Source organism: Notolepis coatsorum (assembly GCF_963971535.1).
Source record: "Notolepis coatsorum genome assembly, chromosome: 4".
Lineage (NCBI taxonomy): Eukaryota > Metazoa > Chordata > Actinopteri > Aulopiformes > Paralepididae > Notolepis > Notolepis coatsorum.
Genome location: NC_140168.1, coordinates 12,222,597 through 12,237,307, shown reverse-complemented (window position 1 = coordinate 12,237,307; position 14,711 = coordinate 12,222,597). Strand labels below are relative to the sequence as shown.

The following is a 14,711-nucleotide window of genomic DNA, read 5'->3' as shown; positions in this document are numbered from 1 at the left end:
ACCCCTCTTGTCGTTCCCCTGGGCGCCTTGGGGATTCAATGACAGGTCTAACTAGCCTGTTCATTGATGGGGGTGTGTCCCGACGCACGTATAGTGCTAGCTCGCTGTAAACAGGCGATTGACTGGCACGCCTTGGTTGCTTGTGGTTGAAACAGCGTTTTTATAAAGCAACTGAGATGGGGGTTTTTCCTCTTCCGACGACCACATCCCATGACCTGGGTGGGTTGTCGACGGATTCTCGTTCATGTCTGGGGGATGATGACGGGATGGATCTGAACATATGTAGTGGGGTCTCACGCCCTTGGGGTGGGCCACCAGGCGCGGTTCGTCCGAACGTCTGGGTGGCGCCTTCTTTTCATGTTAAGATCAACACGCATATCTGCCCTTCTCCTGGAGTAGGCATGTCGGCGTGGTTAGGGCACGGGACTGGTTCTGGTCACGCTGGTCCAGATCAGTTGAACCCGTTGTCCGCCGGGGATGCAGATCTGCTGTTCTGGTACCCTGAGGGACTTGGGCTTTTTTCAGGGGGAAAAATGCCAGGTCGGTCTGGGTGTCACAGGGTTAAGCGCTATGGAGACCCTGGTTGGGTATGTTTTTACTCAGCACTGTCGTCATGGCTTACAGCCATGCCATTCTGTACGCGCTCGATCTCGTCGGATCTCGGCCGCTACACAGGTTGGTCCTGGTTAGTACTTGGTTGGGAGACCGCCGGGGAATACCGGGTACGGTGTGCTTAGGGGCTGGTTCTCCATTATTTTTCGCTCCTCTCTCACGCATGGCGAAGAGGGGCCTGTGGGGGTGGTTTTTTGACCTCCTCTGGTGACCCTGTGCTTCCCGTACCGCCAGGCCCGGTCCGAAGTGATGTTTGCGACCCGTAGGCCTGGGTTAACCCTTTTTGGAAACTGAAACACTTGTACTGCGGTATAGCCGGTGTATACCCGCAGGTGTGTTTTGGAGTTTTTTCTTGAGGGGTTATAGGAACAACCACCGCATTGGGTAACACCGAGGTGGTTGATTCCCTGGTGTGTTGGAGCAGTGTCAACTCCCGGGTTCACCGGTTGAGGGTGCCCCTGCACGTTCATGACGTCTGCCAATCGTGTCAGCCTTCTCTGCCTCGACCCCTCTGGGTGGGGGTTGTTACATGGAGGCTTGGTCATGCAACACCGCCAGCTTACGCTCCTTCCGCCGGGGCGGCTGTGTTCAGCTGTCCCCTCTGGCGCCTGTCTCGTCCGCAGTCTCCAGGCTAGGGTTAACAGCCTGTTGCCTGGTTTTTCCCCGGTGCGCTGCCTGCTTCCGTTGGTTAACCTTTTTTGTGTGCTTACGGCCATGCTGACTGCCTATTCTGCAGGGTCAGTGTGCCAGGCGGTGTACTATTGGGGGGACGGGGCCCGCTCGGCTTACGGCCATACCGACCTGAACACGCCCGATCTCGTCCGATCTCGGAAGCTGGGCAGGTTCTGGCCTGGTTGGTTCCGCCTGGGAATACCAGGTGCTGTAACTGAGGGGCCTTTGTCCGAATACGCTGGCGATGTGGGGGGCGGGGCACTACGTGCCCACCTGGTGGGGTCTTGATGCTGGCATCATGGACTTCTCCGGGCCCCCATTCTAGGGAGTCCAGTCCTTTTGGTGGGTCTGGGTCTTCCTTCGTGCTCCGCTGCTACGGCCTTGCCACGGGGTTGGGTTTGCCCTTGACCCCGTGATTCTGGGGGCAGTAACGAGGTTGTTCCTCCGTTCGTTCCCGGGTGGCATGCGGGTTGTGCGTGTGTGTAGTCGTGGGGTCAAGCCACGGTCTGCTCACCCTGTGCGTTGGGTTGCTTGAGTGCCTCTTCGCACGGTCGGGTCCGTCGCCCTCCCGTGACGTCCCTAATAGGGGGGCTACCCTCCATTAGGGGGGGTCGGGGGGGCTCGGCCCTCCCTGTTCTGATGGTTTTGGGGGGCTGTCAGCGGGGTGTATTTGTCAGCCAAGTGGCTCCGCTTGGCCTCCCTTGTGCAGTAGCGATGCCAAGCTAAGCCACTAACGATACAGAACGTTAGGTTATGACTATAACCAAGTTCTGTTAGTTAGGGGCGATGCTTGGCATCGGACGGCCGCTGCAGCCCTTGTCCTCACCTTGTGGTGAAAGCTTGGGAAGGAGGAGAGCAGGTGACCACACACCTGCTTATGAAGGTAAGCTGATGAGGGGTGTGGTCAGACTAATACTGGTATTAGAGGTACATTTGTGGTTTATTCAGTACGCGTGCACGTACGCGAGATAGTGCAGTAGCGATGCCAAGCATCGCCCCTAACTAACAGAACTTGGTTATAGTCATAACCTAACGTTCTGATTACCAGATGACTGCTCTACCTCCTGAGCCACTGTCGCCCCGGACATGTCATCATTTAGCATAATTAGGAACAGTAACGGTCCTAGTGTGCTTCCTTGTGGAACACTACAGCTCAAAGGGCTCAGTGTACCGTTCACCGTTGACAGGGAACCCCATGTGGCTATGGCACTGGAATGCTTTGGGCTGTACCAAGCCAGCACTGAGTGAGAGTAATGCAGGTGCCAAAATAGTAAATGACCACAATGGCCCAAAAAAAGATTTTTAAACACTAAAACGCCCCAATGGCCAGAGGTACGGGGTATACAACACCATCCACAGAGTGGATACTACATTTATACTTACTCACGCTTTTAACTACTGTATGAGCCACTCAGGTATAACACTCTGGTTACAGACAGTCACAGGGCTTAACATGCACACAATCAAATGCCCGCCATGACTAATGGCACTCGACGCCAAGCTCTGCCCGGCGACTGGCATTAACCCTTTCACTACCACACTACAGAAGGTTAACCTTTCACTATACCACACTACAGATGGTGAAAAGGGGTTGTGAAAGGGTTAACCCTTTGTCGTGTGGCAGTGCAAGGGTTATCCTTCTGTATTGTCGCAGTGAAAGGGTGGTTAACCATCTGGCAGTGCGGCAGTGAAAGTGTTAAGAGGGGTGCACGGCACACTGCTGCAACGACCACGCGAGGCGTCCCTGCCACCCTATTGGACCACCGTGTGTTGAGCAAGCAGACGGAACGTGGGGGGGGGGGGGGGGGGGGCAAGGGGAAAACACACTAGGAACGAAAATAACCTACCATACCACGATAACTTACCTAAGCTAAGCCCCCCCCCACCCCCCAATGTACAGTTTCCTCCCCCTCAAATATATATATTCTCTTTTACAAACTCTGTCTGTAAATAAACAGTACTGTATATCTGTATGTCGTGTATGTCATAAATGTTATGAATTGAAAATGGGGGACCCTGATGTAAACAAGACGAAAGTCTTTCTCTGGTCTGCATCCCCTTAACAATTGTGTGTATTGAGCCGTACTGTATTGTACCCATTCTGCAATCTGTTAATAAAATGTTCAATCAATCAATCAATCAGCTTAAACAACGATTAAAGGACGAGGCAAAATAGGAAAGGGACAAATGTGGGGAGACAGCACTAGGAAAATGCATTAGTGAAAAATCTCTGAAAACCAGTGGCTTGCTGTTTTTCCAGTTTAACGTCCAGCCACACACAGCGAGTTAGCCAAAGGTACTTAACTGGTGGGGAGATGGTGTGTTGAGGAGCCCCCCAGAGGGGTACACCTCTGCGCCCGCGGTGGAGGAGAAGGTTGGGGGATGGAGGACGAAGCTGGAGGATGCAACTGAAGCCACCGTTGAAGGAGGGGGTCTGTGTAAACATGCTGTCTGTGACAGCCGCCCCCTGGGATGGTCCGCCATCTGGACTGTGGACACGGCTGTTTGTGACCAATCATATACCAATTAGTTAATAATGTCCAAATCCTCATGAGACATCGTGCATGCGGTGACCAGACATGGCAGCGGTGGCCTAAATGTTAGAGAAGCGGGTTTGTGACCGGAAGGTCGCCGGTTCGATCCTCCAGACCGGTAGGAAAAATCTGGGCTGGGCAAGTGAATTAATAACTCTCTCCCATACCCTTAACACCAACCGCTGAAGTGCCCTTGAGCAAGGCACTTAACCCCCAACTGCTCCAGTGGAGTTGCTTAGTGGCCAACGGTGGCAGACTGTGGTTGTACCGGGTAGCTCCCGGGTGTGAATGGAACTGTGTGAATGTGAAGCAGGGCGTAGCTGAAAAAGAGCCTCCGTGCTCAGCGAACCTACCCTGGGTAAATAAAGGTCAAATGTTATTTTTTTTTTAAACATCCCAAAAAATATGTGTAAAACGCTAATGTTGTCCCGGTTTTCAATGTTGACTACCAAATTGGTTTGAACCAATAGAAAAACATCAACAATGCACCACACATACACTGATGTCTGTATGTGTGTCAATCAATAACATTTTCAGGCTGTTGCTATGACGCTTTGGGCATGCACTCACATCTCTTTTCTGACAGGATCTAATACCTTGCATCAAATTTCTATTCATTCATTGATGGCTCAATGTAGCCACACAGCATGTTTATTTGATGTGGTCATACTGACCCATTGTAGTTTTTCTGATGAGAATGTGTGTTTTTGTCTGACACCAAGGCCTGCTAATGAAAGCTGTAACATCTGTGCCAGCGGAGGTTGATAGGTTAACCATGTTTTACTGACAAAAACAAGCTTGCTACTTACTTTCTCTACTGTAGTTTATGTTACCAAGCTAATGTTGAACCCTCCATTAGTGCAAGTGTTTCTTGTTTTGCATTGAAAACCCATCACACATCATTAAAAAATATCTAACCCTAACTAAGCTTACTGTCATGCACTTGTCCTAATAAACTAACCTACACTGTAACACTCAACACTTTGATGAACATTCTTACTCAGATGATAGAGTTGTGCCCTTCCTGATGACTTGTCGTACAGAACTTGTAAGTCGCTTTGGATAAAAGCGTCAGCTAAATGACTAAATGTAAATGTAAATGTAAATCACACAATTTACAGATTTTTTTTATTTAACATATGGGTGAATTACAACATTATATTATGCAAAACACAATGACCATATCCAAATCTACTGGCAGGAGAGTGAAGCAAAGGTGCACATTTCAGGTCCGCACAGCAGCCCATTGAAAGTGGACAGCTTCCGTAGCCCTACACACTGGAGAGAGAGGAGACACACACATAGTGGGGAGTTCTCACTGCCATTGTTTTCCTAAATTGGTTGATTAACCGGCAGAGCAGGCCACAGCTGTTAAAAAAAAAAGCTTGCCTGTTCAAAATGATCACTGAGTACCAGCCTTTCAACCCCTCTCCCAAATCCCAGCAGTCGACCACAGGTGTCTGACATGAGTAATTAGAGCTCAGGATATGAAGTGCATGCTGTAGTAGAAGTGGCGTCTACTCAGTGGTAAACTTTTAATTTATAAAACATTTTTACTCTGCATTGTTTTTGATCCACTTTTTCTCCCATTTTCTACATTTTTCTCCCATCCCAATTTCGTATCATCCAATTCAACCCTCCCCTGTCACGAACGCTGTTTCTTGCCTCCCACAAGCCGGCTGCAATGTGGACTAAGTCATACATAGCACAAGTCCCCTCCGGTACTTGAGGTAACAGCAGTCGCATCTTTTCACCTGCGCAGCTCGATCTCTCAGTGGCGAGGAGTAACGCGTGGGAGGCTCACGCTGCCCCCGACACTTCCTGATTCTACTGCGCAGGCGCACCAACCGACCTGTAGGAGTCGCTGTCCACAACGCCCGATCCCCACCCATCAGTTTCCCACCCACTAATATGGCCAATGTGTATTAGTATGAACGACCAGCTAAACTGAAAGCAATGTGGAGCGCTGGGCTCGAACAGGCGAGCCCAGCCTCTCCGCATTCGTGGCGAGCGCCTTGCCCACTACGCCACGTAGCCGCCACTACTCTGCATTGTATTATGTATATTGAACACTTTTGTTTACACTTGTTTACATACTTTTGACTTTCTATTTTATACTTATCTATTTTTATCTACCACACTCTCAGGAGCAAAACAGAAAAAAATATAAAAATATTCCGTATTTTTGTATGACAACTAGCTCTATTTTAGCCCTATTTTAGCTCTTTTTAGCCCTATGTATTTGTCTATCTTGTTTTTACCACGTACTAAATAAGTGTATGTTATGTATTAACTGTTTCCATTAACTGTTTTTAAATTGCTGTTATGCTGTGATGGACATCTGAATCTCCCCTCGGGGATAAATAAAGGTTTTCAATCAATAAAAAAAACCATCACAGCAGACATCCTTCACTTCCTGACGGCTACCATCAACTCAATATTTCCATCTGTATGACGACCAACCACCTCAAACTGAACCTGAGCAAAATAGAGCTACTTCACTTGCTGGCTGAATCCTCCCCATTGACCCCGACATTTCACTTCCTAATACTTTATACTAATAAGTATCTTGTACAATATCATCCTTAACTGAGGATGAGATTGTTAATGATGTTGATAATGATGTGATTGATGATGTAATTTATGTTGATAATGATGTAATGTATTGTTGTATTGTTGTAAGTGCCGGACCCCAGGAACAATAGCTTTTGTCAAGTGCAAAAGCTAATGGGGATCCTAAATAAACATAAACATAAACTATGCTAAATATGTCTATACTACTATGCACTCAAGTGTAGCACTCAAGCTCTGCATTGCTAGGCGAACGATGCCATTGACCCCTCCTCTTGACTTGTTGCACACAATTTGTAGGTCGCTTTGGATAAAAGCGTACAGCTAAATAGAAATGGAAAACTCAGGAGGTAGAATCATGGTCGTTTGGTAATCTGAAGGTTCCCGGTTAGTTTCCGCGGCCCTCCCAGCCGCGCGTCGAAGTGTTCTCGAGCAGGACACTTGAAACACCTAACTGCTCCTGACGTGTGAATGTGTGAGTGAATGGGTGAATGTGAGGCGAGTTGTAAAGCGCTGCTGCTATATATATATATATATATATGCAGTCCAAGGAAGGTTGATTCCCAGTCTCTCCAGTTAGGCCAGGGGTCGGCAACCTGCGGCTCCGAGGCCGCATGCGGCTCTTTAGCCAATCAGCTGCGGCTCCCTGGCCCAAAAAAATTAAAATTTTAAACTTTTTTTAAATCAAAATGTTATTTTATTTTGGAGATCGGTGTCATACTGTGACACTGAAATGAAAAAAAATGTCATCAACTATATCAAGATATTTAGTCAACAAAAATATTTCATCAACTAAAATATACAGTACGTCACACCCCGCGCCTCTCCCTGCCGTCTGCAAGTGGCTAATCTTGAGTTTCCGACCCCCCAGTAAGATAACCATGGATAAAAAAAAAAAAAAAAAAGTAAATCTGAGGAAAATAGAGGGTTTAATTCAGCGTGGACAGATTCATTTGCTTTCACGACTAACAATGCAGGCTTACCTGTATGCCTGATATGTGCATAAAATTTTTTATTTTTATTTTATAGATTTTCCACAAATAAGGGAAGGACTCTAATATAGCTGCATAGTTCAGGGTTTTATTTCAAAGTAGGTCTACAGATGCCAGTGTTTTTTCTCCTTTTTTGTGTTTTATTTCAAAGTAGGTCTACATATGGTAGTCTTTTTTCAAAGTGGACTACGTTTTATTTTATAAATGTTCCACATATAAGGGAAGGACTCAAATATACCTGAATAGTTCAGGATTTTATTTCAAAGTGGGTCTACAGACACCAGTGTTTTGTCTCCTCTTCTGTGTTTTATTTAAAAATAGGTCTACACAGCCAGTATTTTTTCTCCTCTTCATAAGAGTTTGAGGTTTTCCTTTGTTATAACAGGTAAAAACAGCAATAAAAAGTCAAATTTTCTTCTTTTTGTTGCTTTATAATCCCATTAATGCAACAAACGATAGGTTATGTATATAACCTAGTTATATGAGTATTGGCTGAGCGTCCCCCTCTTAAGCCTATTGAGATACCCCTTATCTCCTGTACCTACTGTACTCCACCACGAAAACAACTTGTACACCCACACCTGACCGGGTCCCGCCTCTATGGAGGCGTAGCCTATAAGACCATGGCCATGGTCACCAACACACCCTTCCTCGCCAAAATCCCGTTCCAGTAAAAGATCCCTCAAAAGGGAACTCAGGGCCGCTTAAGAGCGGGACGCTCAGCCAATACTCATATAACTAGGTTATATACATAACCTATCGTTATATTTCGTATCTGGCTTATCGCGTCCCGCTCTTAAGCCTATTGAGATATGGGTTAGAGCGGACGCGAGACCCGACAGATGTACCCCCTGAGGATCCGTAAGCCCACATCAAGGGGTTCGGGGAGCCCTGTCACCCCATCCTTCCTAATGAAGGGGGGGCGCAGTCAACTCCACCTGAGTGCGAGCAAGAGGGAACTAGAACACACAGCACAGGCGGAACCACATGTGACCTAACACACTGTGGGCCATACCCACACACTCCTGCTACCCTACCAAAGGACGGGAAGCAGGAAAGGCCACAGACCCCAGAACCGCCTGGGAGACAGAACCCCCGGTCATGTCCATGAGGTAAAACCTTACAAAGGGGCCCGGGGAGGACCATGAAGCTGCAGCACAGATGTCCTCCACCGATGCCCCACCCAGGAGAGCGGCAGAGGCAGCCACCCCACGAGTGGAGTGCGCCCTGACGCCCCCAGGGGGATCCTGCCCAGCCAACGTGTAGCAGAGGGCAATGCCCTCGCACAACCAATGGGACAGGCGTTGTTCGATAGTGCCTTACCGGCCTGAGAACCACCGTGACAGACAAAAAGCTGAACGGTGACCCCGAGGTCCTGAGTACGGCTGAGGTAATTCCCAAAGCACTACCGTGAGGAGGCGGATGAAACGCCTGAACCACAATATCCCTGGAGCGGAAGAACTCCGGATATTTACAGGCACGAAGGCAGGATTAGGCCGCAGAGTGGCACCGCAATCGGACGAAAGACAGGCACTCTGGACGTACCGAGAGAGCACAAAGCACACCCACGCGTTCAGCGGAGGTGACGGCCAGCAAGAACGCGGTCTCGAACGACAGCCAAAATGGTCAGCCAAATGACAAAAATGTCAAATGTAAATTGTTGTACCGTGTTCACCCATTCATCAATTCCCTTAACTTCTGCCTTCTAAAAAGAAAACATTTATATAACAAACACATTTCCACATCATCTCGCTTATTCTAACGCTTGCCCTTTAGGCTACTTCTAAGTTGTACCTCATCCAGTTACAAAAAAAAGTCTACTATTATGTATATTGAACACTTTTGTTTACACTTGGTTTCGTACTTTTGACTTTCTATTTCATACTTATCTATTTTCATCTAGCACACTCTCATGAGCAAAACAGAAAAAAGCATTTCATATAAAAGTATACTGTATTTTTGTATGACAACTAGTGAAGAAACTTGAACTTCTAGATCTCTCCCTCTCTAAGCTACACATCCCCCCCGCCTATTGCTTATTAACAGCGGAGCAGTGCTGCCGTTGCTTCCGCGTTTTCCCTGATTGGCTGCGACACGCCCCGCGGCAGGCGCGGCAACCGCAGAGTGAAGCAGCAGAGCTTGCGGCATTATGTAACCGCCCTAATCCGCCATGATTTTCATTCGAAGCTCAGCTCACCTGGCAGCGCAGCGGTCCTGCGGTCCTGCGGTCCGTTGTTGACAAGTTCGAATCCCATCAAAAAAAAATTTTAACGTGTATTCTTTCGCCGGTTAAGGTTAGGCATGGTTAAGGTTAAGGTTAAGGTTAAGGTCAGGGGTGCAGTCGTAATATGGGCAGAGGCCAAACGGTATCCTATTATTATGCAAAGTCTAGGCACTTATCACCTAGACTTTGCATAATAATAGTATGCGCGCACTTCGAAGCCCAAACGCCGTTTGACCGCGGTTGCCCAGCACTGCACCACTGGTTAAGGTTAGGCATTGTTTCGGAGTTGGTTAAGGTTAGAACGGTTAAGTTTAGGCACTGTTAAGGAGCTGGTTAAGGTTAGAGTTTGTCTTAGAGAATGGCAATATTCTTTCTATGGTTAAGGTTAAGGTTAGGCATGGTTAAGGTTAAGGTTAAGGTTAGGCATTGTTTCGGAGTTGGTTAAGGTTAGAACGGTTAAGTTTAGGCACTGTTAAGGAGCTGGTTAAGGTTAGAGTTTGTCTTAGAGAATGGCAATATTCTTTCTATGGTTAAGGTTAAGGTTAGGCATGGTTAAGGTTAAGGTTAAGGTTAGGCATTGTTTCGGAGTTGGTTAAGGTTAGAACGGTTAAGTTTAGGCGCTGTTAAGGAGCTGGTTAAGGTTAGCGTTTGTCTTAGAGAATGGCAATAGACAGCCTATTTCCGCATTGCCGCTCTCTCGCGCTGCCGCGGTCACATGGTCAAATTGTCACATTCTTGCACTCCTCCGCTGTTAGAAAGGCCTTTGATCTGCAAGTGAGTGATGTACGAAGAGACCAATCAGAGGCAGCTTAATGAACCTAAAGCCTAAACAGCTGGTTGAGTGGCTGTCTGACCCACAGCCTCACCACAAAGAGCGGTTCATTAAATCAGACTGACCTGTGATCAGCGGTAAAGAAATAAAGAAATAAAAACCCTCCGTAGGTCAAGATCCAATTGAGACCTATACTGTATCTCAGCTGTTAAGCTGACATGTCTCTCGCTGCATGTTTCGGTCTCCATGATGATGAAATGTCACCATGTGACCTTATCACTTTAATCAATGCGCTGTGTGTGTGTGTGTGTGTGTGTGTGTGTGTGTGTGTGTGTGTGTGTGTGTGTGTGTGTGTGTGTGTGTGTGCGTGCGTGCGTGCGTGCGTGCGTGCGTGCGTGCGTGCGTGCGTGCGTGCGTGCGTGCGTGGGTGGTGTGCGTGTATGGTGTGTCATAATCACGGCGAGAGCCTTCCTCTTCCCTCCTGCTTCCACACCCTTATATGGGCAGCATCCGACCCCAGCATTCCCACGCTGCCAGAGGGACATCAATCAGCACGGCTATGAGGGATTCCCTCATCAGCAAACCCTACATCAACCCACGGATCCTGTCGTCCCTCGTCTCAGTGTTATCCTAACAACATTTACATTTACATTTTACATTTAGTCATTTAGCTCTATCAGCTGAGCAACAATGTTCATCAAAGTGTTGAGTGCTACAGTGTAGGTTAGTTTATTAGGACAAGTGCATGACAGTACGGTTAGTTAGGGTTAGATTTTTTTTTTTATTGTTTTTTTTTTAAATTCAGATAATGGTTGAAGAAGTGCGTCTTTAGTCGACGGCGAAAGATTGGACGTGATTCGGCTGTCCTAACTGGGGTGGGTAGTTCATTCCACCATTGTGGGGCAAGGACTGAGAATAGGCGACTTCTCTTTGATGACCCTCCCGGAGCTTGGATAGGAGTAGGTCTGAGGCGGCCAGAAGATGCAGAGCGTAGGGGTCTTGAGGGTGTGTAGTTAGAGACCATTGACCGGAGGTAGGCGGGAGCGGTTCCCTTTGCCGCACGGTATGCTAGGTCGAGGGCCTTGAAGCGGATTCGTGCAGCAATGGGGAGCCAGTGCAGGTCCCTAAGAAGTGGGGTGACATGGGCCGACTTCGGTAGGTTTGAGATCAGGCGGGCCGCTGCGTTCTGAATGAGTTGAAGAGGCTTAGTGGCAGTGGCCGGGAGGCCAGCGAGCAGTGCATTGCAGTAGTCGAGGCGGGAGATGACTGTTGATTGGACGAGGAGTTGGGTGGCTTCTTTTGTCAGGAAGGGGCGGATCCTTCTGACGTTGCTCAGGAGGAATCGGCAGGTTCTGGTCGTCGCTGCGATGTGAGCAGAGAAGTTCAACTGGTCGTCGAGGACAACACCAAGGTTCTTGGCGGTCGGGGACGCAGTCACAGCTGCATTCTCGACTGTGATTGAAAGGTCGGTTAGGGGGGAGGATTTGGCCGGAAGGTGGAGCAATTCTGTTTTGCTTAGGTTCAGTTTGAGGTGGTTGGACGTCATCCAGGCGGAGATGTCGGACAGACAGGCCGAGATCCGCTCAGAGACGTGGATATCTGAGGGAGGGAAGGAGAGGAAGAGTTGAGTATCGTCAGCATAACAATGGTAGGAGAAGCCATGAGACGTGATAATGTTACCCAGTGATTTAGTGTAGAGGGAGAAGAGAAGGGGTCCTAAAACCGAGCCCTGGGGGACACCCGTCCGCAGGGGGCGGGTGGCCGACAGGGTCCCTCTCCATGACACTTGGTAGGAGCGGTCATTGAGGTATGATGACAGCCATGTCAGCGCAGAGCCAGCCACTCCCATTCCTGCGAGGGCCGCAAGGAGGATCTGGTGGTTGACTGTGTCGAAGGCTGCAGATAGATCTAGGAGAATCAGGACAGAGGAGAGGCCTTTCGCTTTTGCTAAGTGAAGTGCCTCTGTGACCGCAATGAGGGCTGTCTCTGTGGAGTGACCAGTCCTGAAGCCTGACTGATTAGGGTCTAGGAGGTCATTCTGTAAGAGATAAGCAGTAAGTTGGTTGGATACAGCACGTTCAAGTGTTTTAGAAAGGAAGGAGAGAAGAGAGACAGGACGGTAGTTGCCTATGACGGTAGGGTTCAGGGTTGGTTTTTTTATGAGCGGCGTGACTCTGGCTTGTTTTAGGGAGGTGGGGACCACCCCCGAGTTGAGTGAGGAGTTGATGGTTGCAGTTAGGAATGGGAGGATGTCTGGTGCTATGGTCTGGAGGAGTGGGGAGGGTAGCTGGTCCAGCTGGCATGTAGTCGGACGGTTCGACGTTACCAGTGTCAGGGTCTCTGCTTCTGTAATGGGAGAGAAAGATGACAGAGCGAAGGATGAGGTTCTCGATTCAGCATTTGGAATGGGTGGGGGTTGGGAGAAGGAGCTGCGGATGTTCTCCACTTTTTCCTCAAAGAAGATCGCAAAGTCTTCGGCAGAGAAAGATGAGGGAGGGGGGGGTGGGGGGGGAGTGAGGAGGGAGGACATGGTAGCATGCAGTTTGCGAAGATTCTTGGCAGAGGCCTCGATCCTATGGTGGAAGAAAGAAGCTTTGGCATTAGTGATGGTTTTGGAGAATGTTAACAAGAGGTTGTGATATGTGTCGATGTCAGCAGTGAGGCGTGACTTTCTATACTTCCTTTCAGCTGCTCTCAGGACCTGTCTTTGTTCTCTCACTGGATCTGTCAGCCATGGACTGGGTGGGGAACGGCGGGCAGGTTTCTCAACGAGGGGACAGAGCTTGTTGAAGGAGGTTGCAAGGGCTGAAAGGAGGGTGGAGGTTGCCATCTCTGTGGAGAGAGCAGAGAAGGTGTCACTCAAAGGTAGAGCGGATAGTATGTCAGAGGAGAGGGTGGAGGGGGATAGGGAGGGCAGGTTGCGTCTGAGTGAGACTGTTTGAGTTGTGGTGAAGACCTTTCGGTTAAGCATGAGAGTTAGTGAGAAGGATATGAAGGAATGGTCAGATACATGTAGGGGAGTTACCGTGGTGTTAATGATGCTGGAGTTACGGGAAAATATGAGATCCAAGGAGTTGCCTGCTTTATGGGTGGGAGGCATGGCAGTGGGAGTCAGGTACAACAACCTAGGTACGACAACGCACACTAGCCTTGCTGCTCTTTCCCTATTGCCTGCCTTGTCCTAACCTTTTTTCTCCCTGTGCCCAGGACCACCGCTCCCGAGCTACGCTGTCTCCCAAGACACCACCCACCTGGACGTTCCTGTGCTGCGCGAGGAGTGCACCTGCTCGCACCTGTTGTACATTCCTGTACATTCATGTCTGTCTGCTTGGTGCCTATATATTAAAACCAACCTAAAACGCTCCATTCTCTCTCTTCCTGTGTTCTGCTATTGGGCTCCGCCACTGCTGCCCTAACAGAACACTGCGACCAAATGACGAGTCCAGCACCACAGGATGCCGGAGAATTGAGAGAGTTCTGGACCATCATCAACGGACACGCCACTCTGGTAAACCAACACTCTCGCTCACTAGAGGAGACCACTGCCCAACTCCGCGCTCTCACGCTCAGCTCTGGGGAGCGAGACGAACAATGTAACCGTTTTGATGCATACATCACAGCCCAGCCTACCCCACCTGTCACGCCCCCGTACAGAGAGCCCCATGTCCCCGCACCAGAACGCTACGACGGGGACGTCTCTAAATGTCGTGCCTTTATTTTTCAATGTTCACTAGTATTCGGACAACAGCCGCACCTTCCAAAGTGATACATCTAAAATCGCTTAGCTGTCGGGTCTGCTCAAGGGTCCTGCGTTAGAATGGGCAACAGCTCTCCACTTCAGTCAGTCTTCCCTCTGCAATTCGTTCCCCGCATACATCGCAGACATGCAAAAGGTCTTCGACCACCCTCCCGGGGGCTCGGATAGTTCTGCTGGCTTGTTCGCCATCCGCCAGGGAAACCGCAGCCTGAGCGAATATTCCATTGAATTCCGTATCCTAGCAGCGGGCTCCGGGTGGAATGACATTCCGTTAAGAGGGGCATTCTGTCAAGGCCTCAGCGACGTTCTTAAAGACGAGTTGGCGTCCAAAGAAAGACCGAACTCCCTGGACGAGCTATAATGATTTAGCCAGAGAACTGGACATGTGTCTTCGCGAGTGCCGCCGTGAAAAGGCTAGCGGCACCCGCCCTCCATTGTCCAATTAATCTCGCCCCCCCCCCCCCCCCAGGTGTGCTGCTCGCGCCGAGCACAACCCCTCTGAGCCAATGGAACTTGACCGGTCTCACCTTCATCCCAACGAATGCCTCCACAGGCTCAAGACGGGGGCGTGTATTTA

General features: G+C 49.1%; 1 pseudogene across 1 annotated transcript in view; it reads left to right on the top strand.

Moving 5' to 3' along the window:
* The window catches only part of LOC311226407, a 155,950-nt pseudogene extending 141,455 nt beyond the window's left edge, over positions 1–14,495 (top strand). The window contains exon 14 of the transcript in view: positions 14,331–14,495. The product of the transcript in view is annotated as an uncharacterized misc_RNA (transcript). The remainder of the gene's footprint in view (positions 1–14,330) is intronic.
* Positions 14,496–14,711: the final 216 nt, after the last annotated feature.